Genomic DNA, 25,803 nt, shown 5'->3' on the forward strand with positions numbered 1-25,803 from the left:
CCATAGTACCAGGCTGAGAAACTGTGGTCTGGAGAACTACTCAGGGAGTAACACAGACTTCCTATCAGAAATTACAAGCATAAGTATAATGTCAGGTTTATGAAGATAATGTAACGATCCGTAAGAAAAACAACACGGTGTCAGTAACTGCTTTAGGGACAACAAAATTTAAATAAACAGGTGCAATTCAGAGCAATTATTAAGTACGCACGTAGAGTTACTAAATGCTTAGAAGGGATGAGAGCTGTAAACTGCACTCCCAGCTTGACAGAAATACATAGCGACTAAATCTAGCATTGTCTGCAAAAGAGGCACGCACTTCACTCTGGTAACAGTCAGCAGGATCTAATTTTAGTTTATACTCTTAGTGCATTAAAATAGCATCAAGAAGCTCAGGAAGTCTAAAACCATCACACTCCAAGTTTCTGTCTATACTGTTAATAGCTACTTGCCAAGATCCCTGTTGCCCATGTGATGATTATAGCCTATTAAAAACATGTCCTCTGCAAAGTGCTCTTGAAAAAAAAAAACAGGAAATGGAGTTAAGGGAACGATTCTAGATAAAATAATTGGCAACACAAATATCACAATGCAGACATTCATAAGGAATAGATCTTAACTCCTGAAGTTTTGTGAGAGCTTTATGAGGATTTTTTACTGTTTACTATAAAAGTTAAAACGCTTTCAATCAGAGTTCCAGTGTCACAATGGTAAATTAGGAAAGCAAATAAACATTTTTGTTTGAACAGAAAATCTACTAATTGCCTACATGTGACTTGGATAAAAGTTGAATGGGGGAAGAGCTGAGCCAGGCCTTTTACTGCAAATGGGGAGCAATCCACAGTGTGCTTGGTACCTTAATTTATCTGTTAAGCCTCTCTTCTAGTCAAACAAAATCCAGATGGACTGACCCAATGAGATTCATTTTTTCCACTTCAGTTCATAGGACCTTCTAAATGCAGTTGGAGATTTTTTTTAAAAATTGCTTTATTTTCTGAAATTTTAGTTCAAGAAGTATTCCTCCCAGTAAAGTATGCTCAGTTGTTGCATTCTGCAATGTCTAACCAGATACATATCACTGGAACGAACCTAGAAAGAGTTCAAAATTAATATCCTACAGTATGGACAGTTTGGGTTGTTTTATTTTTCTACCAAGAAGCCATAAGCAAAAAAGGAAACAACAATCAGCAGTTTCATAGTTGAAGTCAAATTAAGTCTTATTAGTGTTTTCTTTTAACAGCAATAAATATATACATTCCTCCACTCTTGGGCAGATTCTTTTCCAGTGTTGGATACCTGAGATACAAAAAGCATCTGTTTCAGTCCCTCCTCCTCCTCCTTATGCTTATGCTGCACTCCTCATGCCTATATTCCTGTGCCTAGGACTATAAATACACAGCTACCTGGAATAAAGTCTACATTTTCCAGTTTCTCTTGCAGCTAGGAGCAGCCATGAGATAAAATTAAGGCCAAGTGAAATTTCTGGGTATTTCCTTAAAGGGAGAGGAAGCCACCTGACTTCTTTCTTCCTGATGCCTGGGAAGTAGATGTAATGACATGCCCAAGAAGCAGCACAGGATGTGGAGGTGCAAGCCACATGATACGGATGTCAGAACAAAAGAGAGTGGAAGCCTGGTTCGCTGACACCGTGGAATACCACACCAAGCATGGATGGTCAACAAAATATGTCTACATGAGCAAGAAAAGCATTTATTTTTCTTAAGCCACTGTTTTGTTTTGTTTTCCTGTCATTGTAGATGACATTAATCCCAACTGATACATGTCTTTGCAAACTACTTTATTTTTTAAAGATTTTATTTATTGAGAAAGAGAGAGAGTGAGCGAGTGAGTACGCGCAGACACAAGCAGTGGGGAGACGAAACAGGGGAGTGATAAGGGGCAGAGGGAGAGGGAGAAGCAGCCCCCCCACCATGAGCAGGGAGCCTGATGTGGGGATCAATCCCAGGACCCAGGGATCATGACCTGAGCCAAAGGCAGATGCTGAACCAGGGGAGTCACCCAGGCACCCCTAGGATTCTCATTTATATACAGTCTTCATGTAGTTCAGGTTATGGGTGGCTTTTTTGTTTGTTTGTTTGTTTGTTTGTTGTTTAGGAACTCTCAACTTCCACAGAGATTTTTCCTTATATTGAACTAGGACTTATTGTCTATACATTTCCACCTAATTTTGAACTTTGACAGCACTGTATATAAATATTTATTAATTTGAATTTACCCTATGCCCCCACAACTAGATGATAAATTCCTTAAGGCTTGGAAATATGCTTTCCACTTCCTCGTATTCCCAATACTTTGCTACAGTTAACAGGTGCTCACATATCTGCTAGGAAGGGGAAGTAAAAGAAAGAAAGGAGGAAGAGAGTGAAGAAGGGAGAGACAGAAAAGGAGAAAGGAAGAGAGAGGGACAATGAGAGGGACAGTCCAATAAATGATTAAAAGCAACGCAGCAATGTGTTTTGCCCCCAAAGATGCTTACTAATAACTTCTGCATGTTTACACCTGTGGGCATTAATGGGCCATTATAGGATCAATTTAAGCACCTATTGGTTAAACATTCCTGTATTCAATAGCACTTTTGAATGCATAACTGAGTGGAAATCTTTGCGGGTGGAAGATGACTCAACTTGAAACAATAACTCTCCAAGAGTCTAGAGAATAAGAATCTCCTGTAGGCCGTTCTGTGGTTCTTCTTTGCTGAAACAATAATAATAACAACAGCAGCAACTGCTAACAGGAAATGAAATTGAAGAAGGCTTAAAAGTTTGCTAGAAGCTCAGAATGATTATCTGAAACCGTGCCCTGTGCCTGAAGAAAAGCCAGAAACCAATCCAAGGATGTCTGTGAGCCAGGGTCAAGTTAGGACAGGGTTTCTCACTGTTGCTGACAGAGAATAAGGAACTCAGTCTTCTTACTGAGTTTGCCAGATTAGAAGTATCTTCTTGTACTTGTTGAAACAAAATTTGTTCTTACATTTCCTTATGTATCCAGCATTAATCATGGCTTACCAATTGATTTTGAACTTCTGCCTTGACAGTGTATAGTTCTTATTACTGCTTTTGGCTATCCTATAAATCTAAGCCTGATTCCTGATTTCTCTTTATTTTGCCTTAATTTTGTTTACAGTGAATTTTGATTATAATTAATCCTGGCTGATAAGAAATGGCTCTACCTCCTTTCTCACTTTTTTTAAAAAAATCTTTTAACTCTGGAATAATTTTAAATTTATTCCATTTACTTTTGATAAAAAAGTTGTGCTTTTTATTCTAGGAATGCAAAGTTGGTTAAAGATTCTAAAATCAATCTAATTCTTACCACTTTAACAGGAGAAAAATCATGCAACCATCTCAACAAGTGTAGAAGAAGTATTTAAAAAAATAAAACTCTATTATTGATCAAAGGATCTTAGTAAACTATCAATAAAATGAAATTTCCTTAATTTGAAAAAAGGTATCTTTAATTAAAATAGTATGGTACCTGCACAAAAACAGATAAATAGACCAATGAAACAGAACAAAGAGCCCAGAAATAAACTCAAACATATAGAGTCAAATAATCTATGACAAAGGTGTCAAGAATACACAACAAGAAAAGAGCAATCTCTCCAATAAATGTATTGGGAAAACTGGATGCTCACATGCAAAAGAATGAAACTGTATCATTATCTTACACCATATACAAAAATTAACTCCAAATGGATTAAAGACTTAAATGTAAGACCTAAAACTGTAAAACTCCTAAAAGAAAACACAGGGAAAGAACTCCTTGATGTTGTTCTTGGAAGCGATTTTTTGGGTGACACCAAAAGCAAAAATAAACAAGTGGTACTATATCAAACCAAAAATCTACACAGCAAAGGAAATGATCGACAAGATGAAAAGGCAATCTATGAAATGGGAGAAAATATTTGCAAACCAAATATCTGATATGGGGTTGCTATCCAAAAGTACAAGAAATTCATAGAACTCAATAGCAAAAAACCCACCTGATTTAAAAATGAGTAAAAGTTGCTGAATAGACATTTTTCCAAAGAAAACATACAAACGGCCAACAGGTAGATGCAAAGGAACTCAACATTACTAATCATTAGGGAAATGCCTATCAAAACCACAATGAGGTATCAAAAAGACAAAAGATAACAAGTGTTGGCAATAGTGTAAGAAAAGGGAACCTATGTAGACTGTTGGTGGGGATGTAAATTGGTACAACCATTATGGAAAACAGTATAGGAAGGTTTCATAGAAAATTAAAAATAAAACTTACTATATGATTCAGCAATCCCACTGCTGGGGATATATCCAAAGGAAATGAAATCAATATCTCAAAGAGATATTTGCACTCTCATGTTCATTGCCACATTATTCACAATAGTCAAGTTATAGAAACAACCTTATGTGCCTGCCAAAGGATGAATGGATAAAGAAAATGTGATATATATCTCCACATATCCATGGATAAAGAAAAAAATATATATATGGAATATCATTCACCTCTACAAAGAAGGAAATTTCTGTGACAACATGGATATTCTCAGGGAACATTAATGTTTAAGTGAAATAAGGCAGAGAAAGACAAACACTATATGACCTAATTTATAGGTGGTATCTAAAAAAGTTGAACTCATAGAACCAGAGGATAGAGTGGTGATTGAGAGAGGGTGGTATGGGGAAAATAGGGAGATATTGGTCAAAGGCTACAAACTTTCAGTTTTAAGTTTTCAGTTATAATATTTTTTGGGGGGGAATAAATGTGAGTCTAGTTAGTAATACTGTATTGTATCCTTGAAATTTGTTGTGTTTTCACCTGCACCACTGTAACAAAAAAGCTAACTATGAGAGATGATGGATGTGTTAATAAAATAATTGTGGTCATCATTTCATAATGTGTATGCATATCAAACCATTACATCGTATACCTTAAATATATACAATTTTTTAAAAGATCTTATTTATTTATTCATGAAAGACCCAGAGAGAGAGAGAGAGAGAGAGGCAGAGACATAGGCAGAGGGAGAAGCAGGCTCCCTGCAGGGAGCCCGATGTGGGACTCGATCTCAGGACCCGAGGATCATTCCCTGAGCCAAAGGCAGATGCTCAACCACAGAGCCACCCAGGCATCCCAAATATATACAATTCTTATTTGCCAAATACCTCTACATCTCAATAAATGTGGGGGGGAAATGAAAAAGTTTATCTACAAAATTCCTAAGGTAGATCTCATAATTAATGGTTAAAAATTGAAAAAATTCTCTTTGAGATTGGCAGTGAGACAAAAATGTACTTTATACTTCTAATTAATACCATATCATTGAAAATTCTACCTAAAGCAATGAGACAAGGAAAAAAATGTTCTAAGACTGGGAACAAAAATATGAAGCTGTAATTATTAGCTGATGATGTGATCAGTGTATGTATAAAAATCTCAAGGATTTCAGACAAATAAATATATAAAGCAAGTTTAGCAAGGATGCTAAATAAAAAGTCAGTAATATCAACTCAACTGTCTATAAAACAGTTGGAAAATGAAATTAAAAGAATTAAACTATGCACAACAGCTTAAACATGAAATACCTGGGAATAAATTTCAAGAATGATATGCAAGACTTCTGTATAGAATACTATAAAACATTATTAAAATGAACCCCCCCCCCCAAAAAATGAAAATCCAGATAACATGGGCATACCACACTAGTAGACTGGAGAAACTCAATATTGTAAAGATGTCATTTCTCTCAAATTGACCTATAAATTTTATGCAATCTACTATAATTTCAGAATTTTCTTTTTTTAGCAGATGATTTTATTCTAAAATTTATATGGAAATACAATGGACAAAGAATAGATTAGACAAACTTAGATTAAAAAAGGTGGGAGGAAGAGCACAAGTAATCACAACACTTACTATAAAGTCATAGTAATTAAGTCAGTATGGTACTAGTATTGGGTTAAACAAATATAACAATGAAACAAATAGTTATGATAATCCAATACATATATAGACACTGAATTTTTGGTAGCAGAACAGTGGGGGAAAGCCCTGCCTTTTAAATAAATGGTTCTGAATCCACTGTATTGCACATGAGGGAAGAAAACAAACAAACAAACCAATGCTGAGTCCCAAACCCCACTTCACACCATACATAAAACTTAATCCTAGATGACCTGTAGCTCTAGATATGAAAGGCCAAACAAAATTTCTGTAACACTCTAAACAAGAATATATTCAGGTCCTTGTGGTAGGCAAGGATAATTTAAATATAAATAAAAAGTCTTAACCACAAAAGAAGAGATTAACAAACTGGATTGTGTGAAATTAGGGTCTTCCACTTACTACTGTAACACCATTAAGAACTTAGAAAGCCAACCCACAGACTGTGAGATATTTGCAATTCATAAATCTGACATTCAGAATAAACTCACATTCAGAATAAACAACTTCTACACAACATTAAAAAAATATAGACAAACCAATAGAAAATAGGCAAGAGACTTAAATAGGTACTTCATAAAAGGAGGTATTCAAATTTTTATGAAATTATTAAAAGGCTCTCAATCTCAATAGTAATCAGGAAAACACAAATTAAAACCAAAATAAGATGCCACGATATTCCCATGAAAGTGACTAAAATAAAAAAAAAAAATTTAACAGTACCAAGTGTTGGCGAGGATATGGGAAAACTAGGACTCTCATAGTTTTCATTGGAAAACTATGAATTTTTCAATCTGGAAAAACTTTTGAAGAAATCTCATTGCAGAACATATGTATACCTTTGGATCAAGTAATTCTACACCTAGGATATGTGTGTGTGTGTGTGTGTGTGTGTGTGTACATACATGTGGCGATATATATATAGGAAGTATATATTATGTTGGATATATGCATTATTTGTAATAATTTCAAACTAGAAACAACTCATATTTCTCAATAGATAATTATGGTATATCTGGAATATGGAATACTATTCAGTAATAAGGGTAACAAATACAGCTCTATGCAACATCTCAAAAGAAACTCAATACAAAAATACATATTGTAAAACTCCATTTATGATATTAAAAAACAAGCAAAACTGAAGTATGACATTTGATTTAGGATGTTGGTTATCTTCGGGAAGGAGGGCAGTAGTCTTTCGCTTAAGACGCGTCACAAGGAGGCCTTCTGGGTTGCTGGTAATGTTCTATTTCTTAACCTCAGTAGTAGCTACTTAGGTGTAATAACTTCATCATAATTAATTAAGGCAAATACTTATGATTTATGAACTTTTCTGAGCTGTGTTCTATTTCAAAACATTTTATTTGGAATATCCATCTTTTATCGATTTTCTTCTTTTATCCATCCCTACCCTATTTTTCACATTTGCATGTTAAATATTTAAATCCAAGATCTCAAGGTCTTGGGGAAAAATACATGGTTATAGTTATTAAAAGTAGCAAGCAGCATTACAAGTATATAGCAGTTTGCAGATTTTCACATCCATTTATCTCGATTATTTGTAACAACCGTTTGAGAGACAACAGGCAATAAGAGGGTTATTTTTAAAAAACAGATGTATAAACTGAGACTCAGATTTTGTTCCCTAAGTTCACACATCTAGAAAGTGACAGAGTTCAATTTAAGACTTTTATTCCTGATCTCTAGATTGTTGCTGTTTATACTATCCATGTAGCCATTTAAAATAATATGTAGCTAAAATAAATGATCCTGATTCAAACAGCTGAGTTTTTTATTTGATTCTGACCAAACCCACTCTGAGTCTTGAAAACTGCCATTGCCATTTTCTCCTAAACCTCTTTTAAAAATAAATGCATTTATAGAGGTCAATTACAGAAGGACAACACTTTCCACTTTTTTATATAGATTTCTCCACACCAAGTAATGTGTGTGAACTGTGCTTCATCCCTTCTTAACTACAGCAATCTATTTCAAATGTGGATTCTGTTTTGGGCGCTCTTTTAAAATTAGCAATAGGACTGAGTTGTCCAGGGACCGTATATTCTGAAGTTCTCCAGTTGATTTTTCTAGTTTTAGAGGAAGGAAGAATTATTAGTTTCCTTTCGATGGGTTATCCAAATTAGGAGGATGAAAGGAATATTTTAGACTGCAGTTACAGAAATAGGTTAGAACACTGTGCTGGTAAAATAATGAGTATGATCACTCTGGATAGCTTATGTATTCTTTGATCACTATAGAATGCAGCTCTAACTTCTACCAGGTATTTTAAAATTACATACCTTTGATCACAGCGGGTACCAGGAAAAAGAGCTCATACGACCTAATTGACATTATCTGCACTATTAGAGAAACATAATTCAGAGGTTTATAAAACTGATGATGTGCGAGGAGTCTCACCCTCAAACGGGGGAACTGGTTGGTGTTTCGTTGGTGGTGGTGGTGGTATACACTGGTACAAATTCTACGGAAGAAAGTTTGGCAAGCAGTCTTAGCCTAAAAGGGGCATTTCTAAGGCTCTGTACTCACTTTATAGCAATCTTTCAAAGGAAACAACTAATGACAAAGATCTGCCTACAAGGCTATTTGCTGTAGTATAATTTATAATAGTAAAAACTTACAGTAGCATAAATGTCAAATAGTAAAAAAAAAAAATATTAAATTACCCGTGGCATATTCATATTCACTTTGGAGCCATTACAAGCAGCAGTGTAAATGAACTGCTAAGATGATATTTGGCCAGACAAAACAAATAATATTCAAATTCTGTCCTCAACCAGCCACCTTTCGTCTGTGAGGCTGTGGAAGGATATGTAGGCATGTGACAGGGTCAAACAAAAGAAGACATTATGCTGAGGCTCCTGTGACTTTTTAATACTTCAGTGACAGCAGGAGCAGTTCTTTTTTGACACATTTTTCCTGCATCAGCAGGACCTGACTTTGCCTATTATAGTATCCACTTCCCCATCTTCTTCCCCCTTTTGTGACCCTACTCCCTTTAAGCAGATTCAGAACATAATTTCTGAATTTCTGCCCTGTTTTATTTGATGCTCTCCCTGCTTCCCATTTCCAAGTGCAGGGCTACCGTGATTTGTCGGATCTGTGTGACTTTCTCTGGGTTTCTTTCCATTTCCTACTGTTCTTGTTGTAACTACAAAGTAACCACCTTTTATTTTAAGAAGGGATCTCTTTGATATCTTACTTCTGATGCCTTATGTTCTCATCCCAAATCTCAGAATAGTTTCCGTGTTCATTTACCACATTCCAAAGGCTTTTTGCCTTCTCACGGTGGTTGAACTCTGTCTCTGAACAAACCTATTTACTAGACTTTAGACTGATTATGGCACCGATGTATAATCTTCTCAGCCCTCGGGTGTGTGATAATTTCACGGACTTTTTATTCCCCCTTGGCCTAAGAAGAAAACACTAGCCCTCCCCCACTTGGGTAGAGGTCCCCAATCTTGTTATTTATTTGTATTATTCACTCCACTGCCCCAGTGAGGGGGAATCAGTACTTTGGGTCCCTGAAGTTCATAGCTGAGACCAGAGTGCATAAACTGTCGGCTAAGAGACCCTAATCAGGAAGGAACATCATCCCTAAGGGGGTGAAGAGCATCTTCTTGGATCCAGCCATCCAGCTTATATATCCTGCTGTATATATCCAGCAGCCCATATACAGAATCTTTCTCTTTTTGAATGTCTTTTAATGACTTATAAGACAGACCAATAAGACAGTCCCACCAAATGATTAAGTGGGACTAAAGTACCTTCCAAATAGTAGGTATAAAAGCATCTCATTCGTGCTTTTTTTTTTTTTTTTTTAATGTCCTCCACAGCCACACATAGAATCAAGATGGGAAGCACCAGCGGTTAAGCTATCTGTGAATGGTAGGAAAGCATGGTGGGGCAGCTGCTGGGGTTTAGTTTCTCTTCTCTTTTCATGTCTTTATGTTTGAAGCAGTTTACCATGGAACCACATTTATTACTTTATCATTTAGACACTAATGTTCATCTCTTTTTAAAATGTGGCTACTTTATCTTGAACATCCTGAACAAACCATGTTAAGGCCCAGGGTTGTTTTTTTTTTTTTTTTTTTTTAAATCTGCTTTCAATTCCCCCTGATTCCCTAACTTCATCATCCTTGAGTGCCATTCTCATAGGACACTGCCTTATTTTTAATATTAAAATAAGAACTGTTAGAGATATAAGAAAGAATAATTTTTTCAAGTTTCTAAAAGATGGGCCTTAAAACCTTCAAGTAATAATAATGAGCACATATAATCTGTTTCTCAAGCCCTAGGTTTCTGAAACCTCCCATCTATATTCACTGTCCATGAGCAGTGGTCTCCACTAACAGAAAAAAAAAAAAAAAAAAACATGCAGAATGCCAGTGACTATTTCATTGTAAATGTAGGTTCTGTATCATCTCTGTGCTCAGATTAGAAATAATCCTTGGACAGATACATAACTCAGAGTTCAGCTTGTGGGTGGACCATGGTTGTAGAGCTGCTTCCACTTACCCTGGTGAGGTACACAGTCACATCCTCACTCTCTGCTTGGCAGCACATAACAAGAAACACCACATTATAAATAAAACTGAAGAGACTAAGGTCACTTCAATTCACCTTCTAAGCTTCCTCCACTTTTAAATGGTAAAATAAAATATTCATGTGCTACCATTATGTGGTTGAAAACGACCGGAGACATTTCCTCTTACTTCTATTAATCCATGATTGCCCATAGCCTCCCCTCAAGTCCATCATCTATATCCACATCTACCTCATATATGAATGAGGGAAGTAGGAAAAAGTGATGGTCATACATAATAGAATCAACAAGTGAGACAACAAATCAATCTTCCTAACAGCATGACAAATGTACCAAATCACATTTCAAACATTCACTGGCACTTTAAACAAAAAAACACTGCCTAGTTCATCCACAGAATAACCTATTTCCCCAAGAGATGTCTGAGGCTGCCCAAGGCAACATACCATCTCTGAAAATTTAGGGAACACAAATGAAAACTGAATGCCAGTTTATTTTCTGAATTAAAATCTTAAGCACTTTAAGTGAGATAGCAATACCGAAAGTAATTTAACATCTTTTAAGATAATTCAAAGTGCTCAACTCATTTAATATAATTATCTCTTAACATTGTTATATACTCCCTATTTTCCTAGTGCTCTTTAGAAAGGACAAAATACTCTTCCTTTTACCATAATTTTTCCCTTGTCTATATCTAATTGAAGAGCTTTCTATCAGGAAACTTGAAAAATGGATAATTACTGCTCTGGGGCCTCTCGTCAACTATGAACTTGGGAATTGGAGTTTCTGGCCTTGCTTAATGAAAAGTGTCTGAATTAAATTTTCTTCATCTCACAAGTATCATTTTTTTTTTCTTTTGGTAAAAAAGTTTCCCAGAGAATCTCTTTTAATAGCCACTGGCAAAGCCCGTAATTCTACTACTGAAACAATGAGATCTATTTTCCAGATCATCAATCTTCATTCTCCAGACAGATACAATTGTTTGAAGAGTTGCAATTACATTATCCCTTGGTGCTTCTTCAGCCTCCACATTCGACTGATTCCACAGTTAAACAATTAAAAGGCCAACGGAATTGAGGATTAATTTTTATCTCTAATAATAAAAAGTTCATTGCATTGAATTTCTTGGTATCAGCATCATCACCCTCCTAATTAAAAGTGCAACAGTTATATAATCTTGCAAAAGGAGAAATGGAAGTCAATATGCATTCATGGACTATATAATTTGAGTGTAGTAACTGCTGTCATCTTGACTGTATGGACAACACCATTTTATACTACCTAGAAATGAATCAATTTAAAGTGCTAGGCTTCGCCTGTAGAGCTAACACCTCATTTAATCCTCTGATGTTAAACACTACATGTTTTCTGAACAGCAAACAACTATAGTTAGCCAGAAATAGGTCCAGTAGATTCCAACCAAATGCAGATAACCAGGGTGAACCACACACACCATCAGCATGTAGGTATGTTCTACATCAGCTGGCATCAAAGGCCAGCAGAAGGCTGTGTCTGCTGCCTTCTAAGAGCCCGAAAGGAGTCAAGGCCAGCTCTTCTTCACATTCCCTACATGACTGCTCCCTTCATCTCATCATGTTACCATCAGTTCTGTTCATGTGGGGGTTCCTCTCAATGGCTCTAGGAAGACAGGCCTCCCCTTCCCTGCCCAGGTACCAAGGTTTGGATTCCACAGGCCTCCCCTGGAACCTAGGAGTCTGAATTTTTCACAAGCAGCCACAGTGTCAGTGAGGTGTAGTCTTAGAGCCACTTTTACTTTTTTAAAGTTTTTATTTAAATGCCAGTTAATTAACATACAGTGAAATATTAGTTTCGGGTGTACAACACTTCCATACGACATCCAGTCCTTGTCACCCCTTAATCCCCACCACCAACTTCACTCATCCCCCAACCCTCTTCTCCTCTGGTGACCATCAGTTTGTTTTCTACAGTTAAGAGTCTGTTTCTTGGATTGCCTCTTTTATTTTTCCCTTTTCTTACATGTTCTGTTTCTTAAATTCCACATATGAGTGATAGCACATGGTATTTGTCTTTTTCTGACTTATTTCACTTAGCAGAATACTCTTTAGTTCCATCCACATCATTGCAAATGGCAAGATTTCTCTCTTTTGATGGCTAATATTCCATTATATATATATGTTACATATATAATATAATATATATAATATATATAATGGAATATATATAATATATTATATAATATATAATATAACATAATATACATATATAACATATGTGTATATATATATATATATACACACACACACACCACATCATCTATATCCATTCATCAGTTGATGGACACTTGGGCTGCTTCCATAATTTGCAGATAAGGCTGCTATAAACATCAGGGTGCATGTATCCCTTTGAATTAGTATCTTTGTATCCTTGGGTAAATACCTAATAGTGAAATGGCTGGATTGTAGGGTAGTTCTATTTTTTTTTTTTTTTTTTTTTTTTTTTACTTTTTAAGGAACCTCCATGTTGTTTTCCACAGTGACTGCACCAGTTTGCACTGGGAGCCATTTCTTCAAGGGAAAAAAAAAACTTCCTGTGAGCTTTTAGAGTACTCTGGTTTGTGTATTCTGAGTGCTTGGCACAGTGCCTCAGATGAGATAGAAATTAAGAAAAATGACACCAAAAGCCTAGAAAAGGCAGGATTCAAATTAGAAACTGGCTTGGGGAAAGGAAGGTTCAGAATTTGGTCCTACTGAGCGCTCTTTTATACACTTGTGTCTCTGGGTTTCAACTTCTCCAGGGTAAAAGTTCAGCAGTAGAAGCAGAAGGTAAAGAATGTGAATGTTAGGAGGGTAGAGAGGACAATATTTTAAGTGTATGATTTAGGAAAACTTTCCCTGATCCCACAAGGACAGTCCTCTCAACTTGTCTTCCCCCAAAATTGGAAAGAAAAATAGTCCATGTAGTCATTGTAGAAATCACCCAACAAATATAATATTTAAACATTAAAAATTATCTTAACCTGCTAAAAGTGAGCAGTTTTCATCTAACAAAATTGAAATTTTGTTTAAAAATATACATCTTAGGAAATTACCTGAAGTCTATGCAACAGTTCATCTGTGGGCTTCTGAGAATTATTTCACTTATTGTTTTTGTCAATTCTCTCATGAGGTAACGGACTAGTCAAGCCAAAATTTGTATTGTTTTATCAAAACATAACCATATTTTATTCATTTCATAATGTATAGTCTAATTTCAGTGTCAGGACTTGTCTTCCATAAAACTGTACATGAAAACACTAATTCAAAAAGGTATTTACACCACTATGTTCATTGCAGCATTATCTGCAAGAGCCAAGTTATGAAAGCAGCCAAAATGCCCATCAGTAGATAAGTGAATAAAGAAAATGTGGTGTGTGGTGTATATATTATATATATATATATAGAGAGAGAGAGAGAGAGAGAGCACACAATCATCACGATGAGCACTGAATAATGCATAGAATTGTTGAATCATTATAATGTACAGCTGAAACTGAAAGTATACTTCTCTCACTTCCCACTCCAATATCATTGGCATGTTGAGAACTATCAAGAATTCCCATGAGTGCTTGAATTAAGTCCTGCACTAAATGGGAGCCAATTATGAAGGGAATGACCCAAACTATAGAGAGATTCCTCTGAGGAATTATAACTATTAATGGATTATGCTTTTTTTTTTTTAAGTAGGCTCCATGCCCAGCATGGGGGCCCAATGCTGAGCTTGAACTCACAACCCTGAGATCAAAACCTGAGCTGAAAACAGGAGTCTGGCACTTAACCAACTGAGCCAACCAGGCACCCCTTACTGGATTACTCTTAAAGGATGGGCTAACAAGTAAACATCAATCTGAGGGACCTGCCTATTATAATCTGTTCCTTGGTTTCTGTCTCACAGGGTCAGTTGCTGTTTGCTTTTCTCTTGACTCATCTCATGAACCCCAAATTACTCTATTTCAGAATGATTGTCATGGACTATGTTGCTCCACCCCAGCATCCGCCAACTGACCTGCACTGCTTCAAGCCATACACCTGGGTCCTGTCATGTTGATTCTTTCTCAACTATTAGAAATACCTGCTTCTGCTTATATAGAGTTACCAGAAATTGCAAAATAAGCTACTATATTAATAATACCACTACGTTCCTAGTATGTAATATCATAAAACAAGCATCAAGGGAGAATAGGTCAGTGATTAAGAGAACACATCTGGAGTAGGCCTGGTTCACGTTGTGATTCTGATGAGTACTAGCTGTATGACCAACATGGTGCCTATATCTCTCTGACTCCCATCCATTCAACACTCCCATCCTAACAACACTACTATCTCCCTGGGTCTATGTAGAGATTAAAAATGCTGCCTGCACGATAGTGGGCAAGAGGACTGGTGAAAGTGTTTGTTCAACCTGCTGGGAGCTACTATACTAACACTACTCCTGTTAATGAAAAGGGTACATGCTTTAGAGTCATAATTCGTTCAAATCATGGCTCTGCATTTCCATTTCTTCATTTGTAAAGTAAGGTTGGCACCAACTATGTTACAGATTTGGTTTGAAGTTTAGAGATGAATATATTTAAGTCCTTGGTAAAATGCCTGGCACAGGGCAGGCACGCAGTGCAAGGCAGCCATTGTAATAACTACAGATAGCAATGACTTTGGTCATGAGGCTGTAATCCACAACTGTCAAGTTGTTTTAAGTTTAAAAGTCTTTTGATACCTTTTAGTGCTGTGGTTCTTACTCCATCATGATCCTCGTGCTGGCGAGGAAACCCTATTCAAGCAGAAATGCACCCAGCCCTTCTCATCCTCCCTCTACTAAGGGTCTCATCTCTACCAACTCAGTTTCTTTCCCTTCTCTGCCTCAGAGAAAGGTTCTGCCACCAGGCATGTTGTCTGGGACTTCCATGGTCTAGAAAGGAAAGAAAGGGGCAAGAGGAGGAAGAAGGGAGACAGGTGGGTTAGAGGCGGGGGAGGGGGAGGGGAGGGCTTGAGAGAAAAGTTGCTGGAGGAGCTGAGGGAGGATGAGGAAACTCATGGAGGCAAGGGAAAGGGTATTTCCTGAATACTGTTTTATATACCCTCTCCCAAATATTCAAGGAAAGTAAGTAAAAACAAAACAAAACAAAAAGAAAGAGAAGAAAAAAAAAAAAACCCTTTCTTGTTGCTGGACTGTGTTCTCTGAGTGCCAGCGCTCTGAGACTGTACCAAATGAGTCGTGGTTTCTCCTGGGTAATAAATACTACGCACTTGGCTGCTCCTGGAGGCAGAATGCCGCGGGATATCAGACACTGTGAAGACAGGGCTACTTGATTTCCTAGGAAGGTAGCCATGGGAGGGAAATGCCTGTAGAACTGTTAACTCTGGAGCATCTGGAGGAAGACTGCCAATGGCAGGACAAGGAAGAGAGGCTTCCCAAGTGAAATCAGAGAACCAAGGATTCAGGTGACCAGGGAGATCTACCCTGGAGAATGTGTCCCTCATAGACCTGGAGATGGATTTGGAAAGCACCAGGAGCTCCATAAAAATGGGGCCCAGCACTGACAACATCACTTAAATGCAAGAAGTAGGGCTAACTAGCAGCCCTCCACGCAGAGCAGAGAGGGGACATCTGCCAGAGAGAGAACTTGGGAGACAAAAGGAAAGGAATGTGGAAAACAAGGGTGCAAGAGAAGGGAAAGTAGCCTTGTTGGGCTACGCAACCATGGCAGGAAGGCACTACACAGTGGGTATTTTCCATCTGCCCTTCCAGAGTCAATATTCCCCATTCTCCACCCTGCTCTGTGCCCTGGGAGACTGACCTTTGTGGACTAGATCAGTGGCTCCCTTGTCCTCTGGCTTCTGGTTGAGTTCAGTTAATGTTGGCCACCAGCAAGAGACTAGACTGCAAGAAGAGAGGGAAGGCAGGCATTTGTTTACTTCTTCGTTTTTACCCTAGACTTTGATTTTACATCTTCCTGGTGGCAACACACTGGCCATACCTTTCCCAGGAAATAGCAGCTCCTTGCCTGCTGGTCGTCCCTCTCCTGTACCTGCCCCTGTCTCTGGCTCCTGGCAACAGCTCCCTTTCCTTGCTGCTTCAGGGTCAAGGGACAGTAACTGATTCCAGCTGTTGCTAGTTCCTGGTCCTTCTCTCTTTCTCCCATTTGTTCTCTTAACCCTGCCCACACCTTTGAAAATATTCCCTTCATTAAACCCTCAGTTGCCTACTTGAATGTACCATCTGCTGCCTGCCCAGACACCAACAGACAGACCCAAGTACAATGATGACTGCATAAGGAGAAAATGCAGAGGTAATGCATCACCCTCCTGACGGAGGCAGAGGATGAGAGAAACTATGAGACTAGAACTGAATCACCAGACTAATGACTTTGGTTAGAGGATGTTTATGAACTTCACGTAAGTCCAAAGCTTGATTCATGGTAATATGATCTACTTGTAATTATTTTCAATGATGATTCTATCGGTAAAATAAGGCAATATATTCTGTAAGTTTCTGTTACTCTTGAGATAAGATGATTTGCAATGATGCACAACGGAAAAGAGATCTAGTTTCAATTCCTATTTTTGGCACTTATTGTGTCAAGTTACTCCATCTTTGTATGCCTCAATTTTTTCATCTGAAAAATGGGGGTCATAATACCTTCTTCACAGGATTCTCATGAGATTAAATGGATTCCCGCCAGGTGCATGCTTGCTCACAGTAAATCCTTAACAAATGACAGTTGTACTTGTTATTCTTGTGCTTCATCATATCCTTTTCTACCCCAAGTATCAGTTTAAGAAATCCAACAAGATTGTGGCGGTGTCAAGGGTGCTTAAATAGGAGTGAACCCAATCAGTTCCCTCAGCGCTGATTTAGATCAAGATGAAGATAACTGATAAACTCCACCTGCACCCACCTTGCTGGCAGGGAAGCTATGGCCAGGTTCCAGCAATCAGCTCCCCTGTCATATTTCCCTTTGGTGAAAAATGAGCTCTGAAGTGTTTATTTTTTCAGAAATATATTCCAAACCACATCAATGTGTGCTACATGCCACATTTAAATCCTCAAGTTATTAATCAGTTAAAATCCTCAGAATTGCTCTTGGAAATTCTAGTAAACTAGTGATATAGAACTTTCAAACCCTAGTGACTCAAAAATTCATTTTCAGAGTCTGAGCCTTCCTTTGTGCCTTATTTTCCCTAGTGAACTTTTTTGAGAAGTTTGCTCAAGATCTGTTCTGCTGAAAAAATAAAATATCAGACACAGAGAATATCTTTATGAACAAATATCTAACTCTTAGTTCCGTTCTTTTGTATGTTAAACATTATACATGCCACAATATTTTTAACCTTCACTTACCTTTCTTCACACATACCATAAATATATCCTGAGCGCTATTCCCAGACCTAGATTCTGGGGAATCTCCAGATAATAAAAAATGCAAAAATGTACACCCTGATGGATGTTACATTCTATATACAAGGTTAATGTATTTTCCTCATCTGTCCTATATCTCTATTACCAAAAAGTACCGAATTTTCAACCAGTCCAGTTGGACCAGATAGAATATAGCCTGTCCAGTTAAATTTGAATTTCAGATCAACAATAAATATTTCTTTTTAGTATGTCTTTAGTGCCTCCCCCTCCATGCTCACTGGAGTTGCCTCTTTGCCCCTTCTGTTCACAGGAGTAAGTACCTGCCTCCTCCTAAGAGAGATCTTTTCTTTCACCTTCTGATTCCTGTACCCTGCGGGGCCCACTGCAAGCCTGAAACACACAGTCCTTGCTACTCAGTGTGGTTCCTGCACCAGCAGCAATCCATTCCCTGTGAGCTTGTTAGAAAATACAGTGTTCTGTAGTGTTGGACTCTGAGAATACTGAACCAGAACTTGGCTTTTTAAGTTTGAGATTCACTGACGTAGGACACCTCTAGTCAGGCACAATTTTTCCATATTTTCCAGGAGAGCTGCACTATTTGGTCTATATTAATTAGACTATCCTAAAAGCAATAGTTTCTAATCTTGTTTCTGCCAAGGTACACCCACAGGATGACACATGCTGCCACAAGGAAGAGGGGCTCACCTCTGTAGTGATTCTCATCCCACCTACCCTGCATATTCCTTTTGTAAATCACTGCTTAGCATCAGCTAGGATGCTGACTGACTGTATTAAGAAGGCGGAAAAGTACCCCCTCCATTTCTTGCTTTCAATAACACTGTTCCCTAAGTATATGAGCAATAGGGAAATATGAATTATGACTTCCCATCCGTACTGGTTGTCTGATAGACCAAATAAATTGACTCATTTTGAAAATGGAATGAAAATACAATGATGAATTATTTCTGATACAGAGATGCTTATTGAATAATTTAAAAGCACTTTACAATTTCAAAGTTTTCAGAGCTTGATAACTAATAAAAACAATCCAGAGTTCCACTAGCTAAGTTTTTTTTATGTTTGTGTTCTGCTTCACAGAGCTGTTCTTGAAATTGACAGGCATGTAACAACATTCAAAATACTTTTTATGAAATGATCACAGGTACAAAAAAGATTGACAGAGCCAACAAAACAATAACTGCCTGTCTTGGTAAATAGATATTTGGTTGTTACACCTCTTTCAGCCCCAAGGGACAAAGCCAAACAAATATGAAGAAACCAGTTTTTGTCTGACTATAATATTAATCCTTGGATAATAAGATACCAAAAGGCAGAAAAAGAATTCTACATACTGAATTCCCAAATAACCCAAGTTTGTGGAGTCAAAAACAAAAACATATTCTTTTTTCTTATTAAGATCAATATCCCAAAAAACATCTAATGGCCCAAATATATATGAAGAGTAAAAATATCAACACAATGATAGGTGGACTCATTTTATTCATATATAGAAGCTAACGTATCTTACTATACTATATTCGAGTATTAAAACTCAAAGAAACATCCAATTGTTAAGAGATAAATGAGAAAATATTTCTTAGAGATCTAAATTTAGTATTGTTATTATTAAATTCTATATAGGAGTTTACAACACATCGTTATCAATTCATAACTAAGCTGAGTGGATAACGAACTCATACCCATGCAGATTTTTTTTATCAGTTCTAAAGTTTACTGCTGTACTTTATTTAAAAGGAATTATACAATTAGAATAATTAAATTTGTATCCTTAGAATGAGTAAAGAGATAACAAGTCTGTTGCCAGACTAGAGAGAATTTGAAATAGCCCTCAGTTTAGCTGCATTAATGTCTTTTTTTAAACCCTAGATTTACATCACTGACATTACTATGCAAATATCAGTGATTAATTTCAGCAAGTTTTAAAATTCACTTGTGAAATATGTATTTAAATTCTTAAGAGAAAATACAAAATTGTCCATGAATTGATATTTCAAAGTTAATAGAGCATGTTGGCATAGAGCCACACTGTTTCAAAAGCAGGAATTGAATAAAATATTCTAAGAATGGAAAAGGAATTGGACTTCAGGGCTTTAAAGTCCAGCAGTTGTAGACTTTTGAAAGAAGACATCTGTGAGCTTTGGCCTATCTTCTTAACCTTTGACTCATTCTTTTTTTCTTTTTTTTTTCTTTTAATTGTTTTCTTTAAATCTCCTTTGGGCTATATAACTCTTGCTTTTTATACGGAGTTAATTATCATGGGTCAGAGAGATTTAATCCATTTCATTTACTTCATCTCTAACTAGAGTGACCATCTTATGTATCATCTAACATTTTTGAGAATGAAAGGTAAGATTAATAATACCAGGTTACATCATATGAAAAGCTAACATAAACTGTATCAAAGACCTAAATGTAAGAGCTAACACTAAATAACTATTAAAAGAAAACATAGGGATAAATTCTCATGATCTAGGATTTGACAAAGGATTCTTAGATATGACCAAAAGCATCAGCAATAAAAGAAAAAAATAAATTGGACTTCATCAGTTTTCTTTTATTGTGCTTCAAAAGATAGCACTACGGAAGTGAACAGATAACCTATAGAATGAGAGAAAATATTTAAAAAGCACATATCTGGGCAGCCCAGGTGGCTCAGCGGTTTAGCGCTGCCTTCAGCTCAGGGCCGTTCCGGGATCGAGTCCCACGTCGGGCTCCCTGCATGGAGCCTGCTTCTCCCTCTGCCTGTGTCTGTCTCTCTCTCCCTGTGTCTCTCATGAATAAATAAATAAAATCTTTAAAAAAAAATAAAAAAATAGAAAGCACATATCTGATAAGGGACCTGTGCCTAGAATATATAAAGAACTCTTACAACTCAATAATAAAGAAGACAAAAATGTCAATTTAAAAATGGGCAAAATATTTGAATAGATATTTCTCCAAGGAAAATATACAAATAGTCACTAAACACATGAAAAAAATGTTGACATCATACTCATCAGAGAAATGCAAATCCAAACCACAAGATACAACTGCACACCCACTAGAAGGACCAGAATAAAAAAACCAAATAACATTAACTCTTGGCAAGGATATGGAGAAAACTGGGAAAACTCTGATGCATTGCCATCTCTCATTTCATCTGGGTATCTGACCAACTCACTTTCCAGAGAAGGACTGTTGAGAAAGTTTAATCAATTTATTCTATATTTATACTGACCCTGTTGGAAAACACAAGTCAAAAAATATGTCCTAATGGAGTGGTTAGGAAAAAATTCAGACGGGAAGAAAAAATGTCGACTCACTGGGAGATATTCTCATATACAGGGCCCTCTTCACTACTTTTCAATAAGCTTTGAACCATCTAACAGGTAGACTGAGCATGTCCTTAGGGTGCCCACTAAGCCAGGGCCCTCTTTCCAAATAAGTTCAGCTACAATGAACTTTTTAAGAAGTTTACATTTAAAAAACTATACAGAGAAGCTGTTTTCTTCTTCATATACATCTTGTACATATACATGAAATCCAATGGAACTCATATACTTTTTTTTAAAAGTTAAGTATAAATTTTATTTTGAATTGTAATATTATCAGTGCTGGGACCATCTAGAGGTCCTATTCTAACCCTGTGAAGAAGGAAATGTGGACAGAAATAGTCAAAGAACCATGTTTAAGCTTAACATAGGCACAGACAGGAGGGTCACAGCAGAGACCATGAGAACCAAGGATGAAAGCAGCGTTCCCATCCCCCACTGTTCCAGTTGGTGTAAGAACCTGGTACTTGCAAATGGCCCTCACGGTGGGGTGTCCCCAGTTAACTGAAATTAAAGGTCCCATCACCTTGGGGTCAGATTTAATTTTGTTTATGAAAATAAACATACAAGCTGTGTTTTTGCACAACTGATTTTGTGGGGGTAAAATTCATGCACACCTTACTACCTGTGTCCATTTAGCCATGACTGTGAGCTAAACCTTTTGGCTTTTTACAGTCCAATTGGAGATTAGAATGTAAAATCTCTACCAGTGCTATGGTTTTAAGATGATTCTAATCATAAGAATTTATGTGCTCTTTTCCTTTTTCAGTACATTGAAACAATATTTGTAAATGTTTGAATTGTATGGCTGAACTCTGTAAGAAATGAAATCATTAAGAACTTGCTAACCAGATAACCATCTATATATATGAAGACAGTTTTCAGTATTTTAAGAAGGAAACATAGCTTGCTATTAGGTTAGACAGCTTTCAATAAATCATGGCTAGGGCAATAGGTATGGTAAAAAATTAAAGTATTTATGTCACAAAGGTTTTTAGCTGGTTCTAAAATAACCATCATATATACTGAAGATTCTTGAAGACAATTATTATTTATCCAACTTTGACATCTCACAAAAGCATTCCAGTATCTGAGAGGACAGGATAACTTAGAGTATCACATAAATTCCAGAATCATTTATTCAAATCAAATATCCATTTTTACATCAAGGGCAACTACTTCTTCATAAAAGAACAGTGTAATATATTACCTAGAAATGAATGTTACATATTTATAACTGTGGCTGGTAAATCCCAGTCATACTATTATTATGCCATTAAACTGGAAATATATAGAGTTGAAAGAGGAGTGATCATAATAAAAGCACTTTATTCTGCACGTAATACCTGAAATTCAATCTAATACAACTTCCAAATACCAGAAGTTTAATGTTTATGGTCTTTATTGAATAATCTTCTCTTTCTTTGACTAAAGTCAATAAAAAGTCATCTCTAAACTTTTCAGAAAAGCTAGAAACCATTATATTAAACTACAAGGTCATCAAGATAGGAATAAAATAAAGAGATCATCCTTCTGATTCTTGCTAGTTGATGCTTTAGTGCTTTTCTTCTCAATCCCAACACTAGGTTATTAAATATTTTAGTGAATTAAGTTTGACCAATGTTTTTTGTTAATGCGCTTTTTATTTGTATATTCATATTTGATTTAGAGTTATTTCAAGGAAAACAATATCAAGTAGTGTTATAAGTATACCAGGAAAGCCCTTCAGGTCTAGAGGAGGCAATTTAAAATAAAATTTTTATTGTGATAAAATGCATAAATTTGCCATTTTAACCATTTTAAAACATACAATTCAGTGATATTAAATACATTCACCTTGTTGTGCAGCTGTCATTACCATTCATCTCCAGAACTTTCTCATCTTCCCAAACTGAAGTTCAATACTTATCAAGCTCTTCCCCTCTGCCTCAATCGAGGAAACAATTTTAAATAATATGTTTATCAAAAACATATGTTTTTAAGTTGGAGTTATATACTCTTAAGCAGAAACCCTCAGTCTACCAAAAAAAAAAAAAAAGGAAACCCTCAGTTTGCACTTTAGAAACAATGACTGTGCATTAATGATACATGCCATTGTAGATGTACTTGTTGATATTACAGAACGGTCATATATTTTGGAATTAGGCTATACAATTATTTTAAAACATCAATAGCAATACTGTAAATATTACAGAATAATAAGTTCAAACATGATTTAATAATTCCTGCTTTTAATAAATGATTCAGAGTACATACGGGGGACATGGATATCAAATAGTATGTTGCTGCATTTGTAGAGTCATATGACAACCCTGATTTATTTAAACAGAGAAGTATTTTGTGTCATTTTCCTAAGGATGGCTATGGACTTTGAAGGATTCATCTATATTTTGATATATCATATCCTCTGTGGGCAGGAGATGCCATATATGTGTAAGTAGATGAATATATATAATATGGCATGTAAACAGGGAAACTATAATTAGCATTAATATTAATTTAAAAAATAAATGAAGAAGAAAGAGTTGCTTTTATATGTCACTAAGAAACCAGATCTTGCAAAAACAGAGTTAACCATTTTTAGGCAAACAGACTTGCAAAAAATACCTGATTCAGATGACCTGACCTAGTTGGAAGGAAACCTACGTTATGCCTGTCATAAACGATTCTTCCGTTTGCACTCACTCCTCATGTTTTGCAGCCCAGCACTCCAAAAATGTAGTCTTGTAGGATGGACAAATCTTTGCTGACTGCATCCTCCCAGGCCACATTTGTTGCACCCCATCCACGTTCCATTGCTGGCACGCCAGGGATCCCTTTCCACCAAAACTTCCCGATGCCTGAGTTTACCATGTTCATTCACCCTCGCCTTTTCATCCTTACTCTCAAATTCAAACCACCACACCGATAGGCCATGAACTCTTGGGCTCCCTGCCCTCAACAAATTTTGTTCTTTTCCAATGGGAGCTCTTGATTCCTAGATAAGAAGGTACCTATGCCTACAAAATCTGGACAACCTCAGTGATGATGGTAGATACCAGATGATGATAGCAAAGGAAGCCCGTCAGTTTTCGTGGGATGCCGAATGCGGTTTGAAGACTGTGGGACTGGGCAAGCAGAAACAACACGGCGCAACTTTCATGGTGACCATGAATGTGCTTCTTGGTATCATCTGACACCACACATCATGTCCTCACCTCATTTTTCAGAACAAACTAAAAATTATGGTAATTCTGGCTATCTTCTTAATATGGTTATTAATATTAATAGATCTTATGGCTCATACACTATGAAAATCTTTCATGCAGTTCAGAAATCTTCCCCACCTGGCTTCCGGCGGGAATATTACTCACCCACTGACATAAATAAAACAGTACACCAAGAATAGCCAGAGTAAGGATTCCTTTGGAATTATTTTCTTTCTTCACCTTAATACAGTCTCTTTTTAATATGCAAAATACAGGTAAACTCAAGAGTTCTATTGTATACTGACCTAGCAATCGTTGAGAGAATATAACATGCTAGGAACTGTCCTAAGAGTTTTACACTAAACTGTTCATTTAAACCTTCCAGCAGTCCTATCAGATGTCAGCAATTATCCCCGTTTAATACAGTGTGCAGAGAAAGTGAAAGAGAGGTTAAGAAACTTAGCCAAGGTCACCTAGACTTTACCCCAGTTCACTAGAGGCAGCCAGATCATACTCTTAATCACTAGTTTTAAATGTCACTGTTGTTTTTCCACATGTAACTCATTTTCATTTTCCACTTTTACCTGTTTATAAACAGATTTTAAGGACATAAATAGTGTATATGGTCTGGCTGAAAATCCTGGTATCTGGGCAGCTTGGGTAGCTCAGGGGTTTAGCGTCTGCCTTCAGCCTGGGGCCTGATCCTGGAGACCTGGGATCGAGTCCCACGTTGGGCTCCCTGCATGGAGCCTGCTTCTCCCTCAGCCTGTGTCTCTCCCTTTCATGAATAAATAAATAAAATCTTTCTTTAAAAAAACAATCCTGGTACCTGAAGGTCATGCCTGAGATTCCTGCCATCTCAGGGCATTGGCCTTTGCTGGCTTCCTTGGATATTTCAATTCAGCAACTGATATCTCAACAAGTTTTTTTGCAGACATTTTGATAAGCAGTTCACTGCGGAACTTCATAAAGGGGTCACTTACACAGTTAGTAGTCAGAGTGCTCCTGAATGGGAATTCCCTGAGAAAAACAAGGTAAGCATGCTACCACATCTAGAAAGTGCTTACGTCTTTTGCTCTTCCACATGTCATTATAATTGTATCCCATAGAAAGGAGCAGATACTGCTCCAAATAAAAACTGAATCTTTCGGGGCACCTGGGAGGCTCAGCTGGTTAAGCTAAGCATTCAACTCTTGATTTTGGCTCAGGTCACAACCTCAGGTTCCTGAGATCCAGCCCTGTGTCAGCCTCCAAGCTCAGCGGGGACTCTGCTTGAGATTGTCTCTCCATTTCCCTCTGCCCCTCCCACCACCCCCACCCCCAAATAAATGAATAAGTCTTAAAAAAAAATCACCGAATATCTCATTGTCAGCCTTCCAGAGACGAACTCTTA

General features: G+C 36.9%; 1 protein-coding gene across 7 annotated transcripts in view; it reads right to left on the reverse strand.

The window, feature by feature from the left end:
* Positions 1–25,803, reverse strand: part of ZNF385B (zinc finger protein 385B) — a 367,591-nt gene that overhangs the window by 202,868 nt on the left and 138,920 nt on the right. For 4 of the 7 annotated variants that reach the window (XM_072752086.1, XM_072752082.1, XM_072752089.1 and 1 more), the window contains one exon: positions 16,329–16,411. The exons of the other annotated variants lie outside the window; for them this stretch is intronic. The gene's annotated coding sequence lies outside the window, so the exon portion shown is untranslated. The remainder of the gene's footprint in view (positions 1–16,328; positions 16,412–25,803) is intronic. 7 annotated transcript variants of the gene reach the window in all.

Source organism: Vulpes vulpes, chromosome 3 (assembly GCF_048418805.1).
Source record: "Vulpes vulpes isolate BD-2025 chromosome 3, VulVul3, whole genome shotgun sequence".
In the NCBI taxonomy this organism is placed as follows: domain Eukaryota; kingdom Metazoa; phylum Chordata; class Mammalia; order Carnivora; family Canidae; genus Vulpes; species Vulpes vulpes.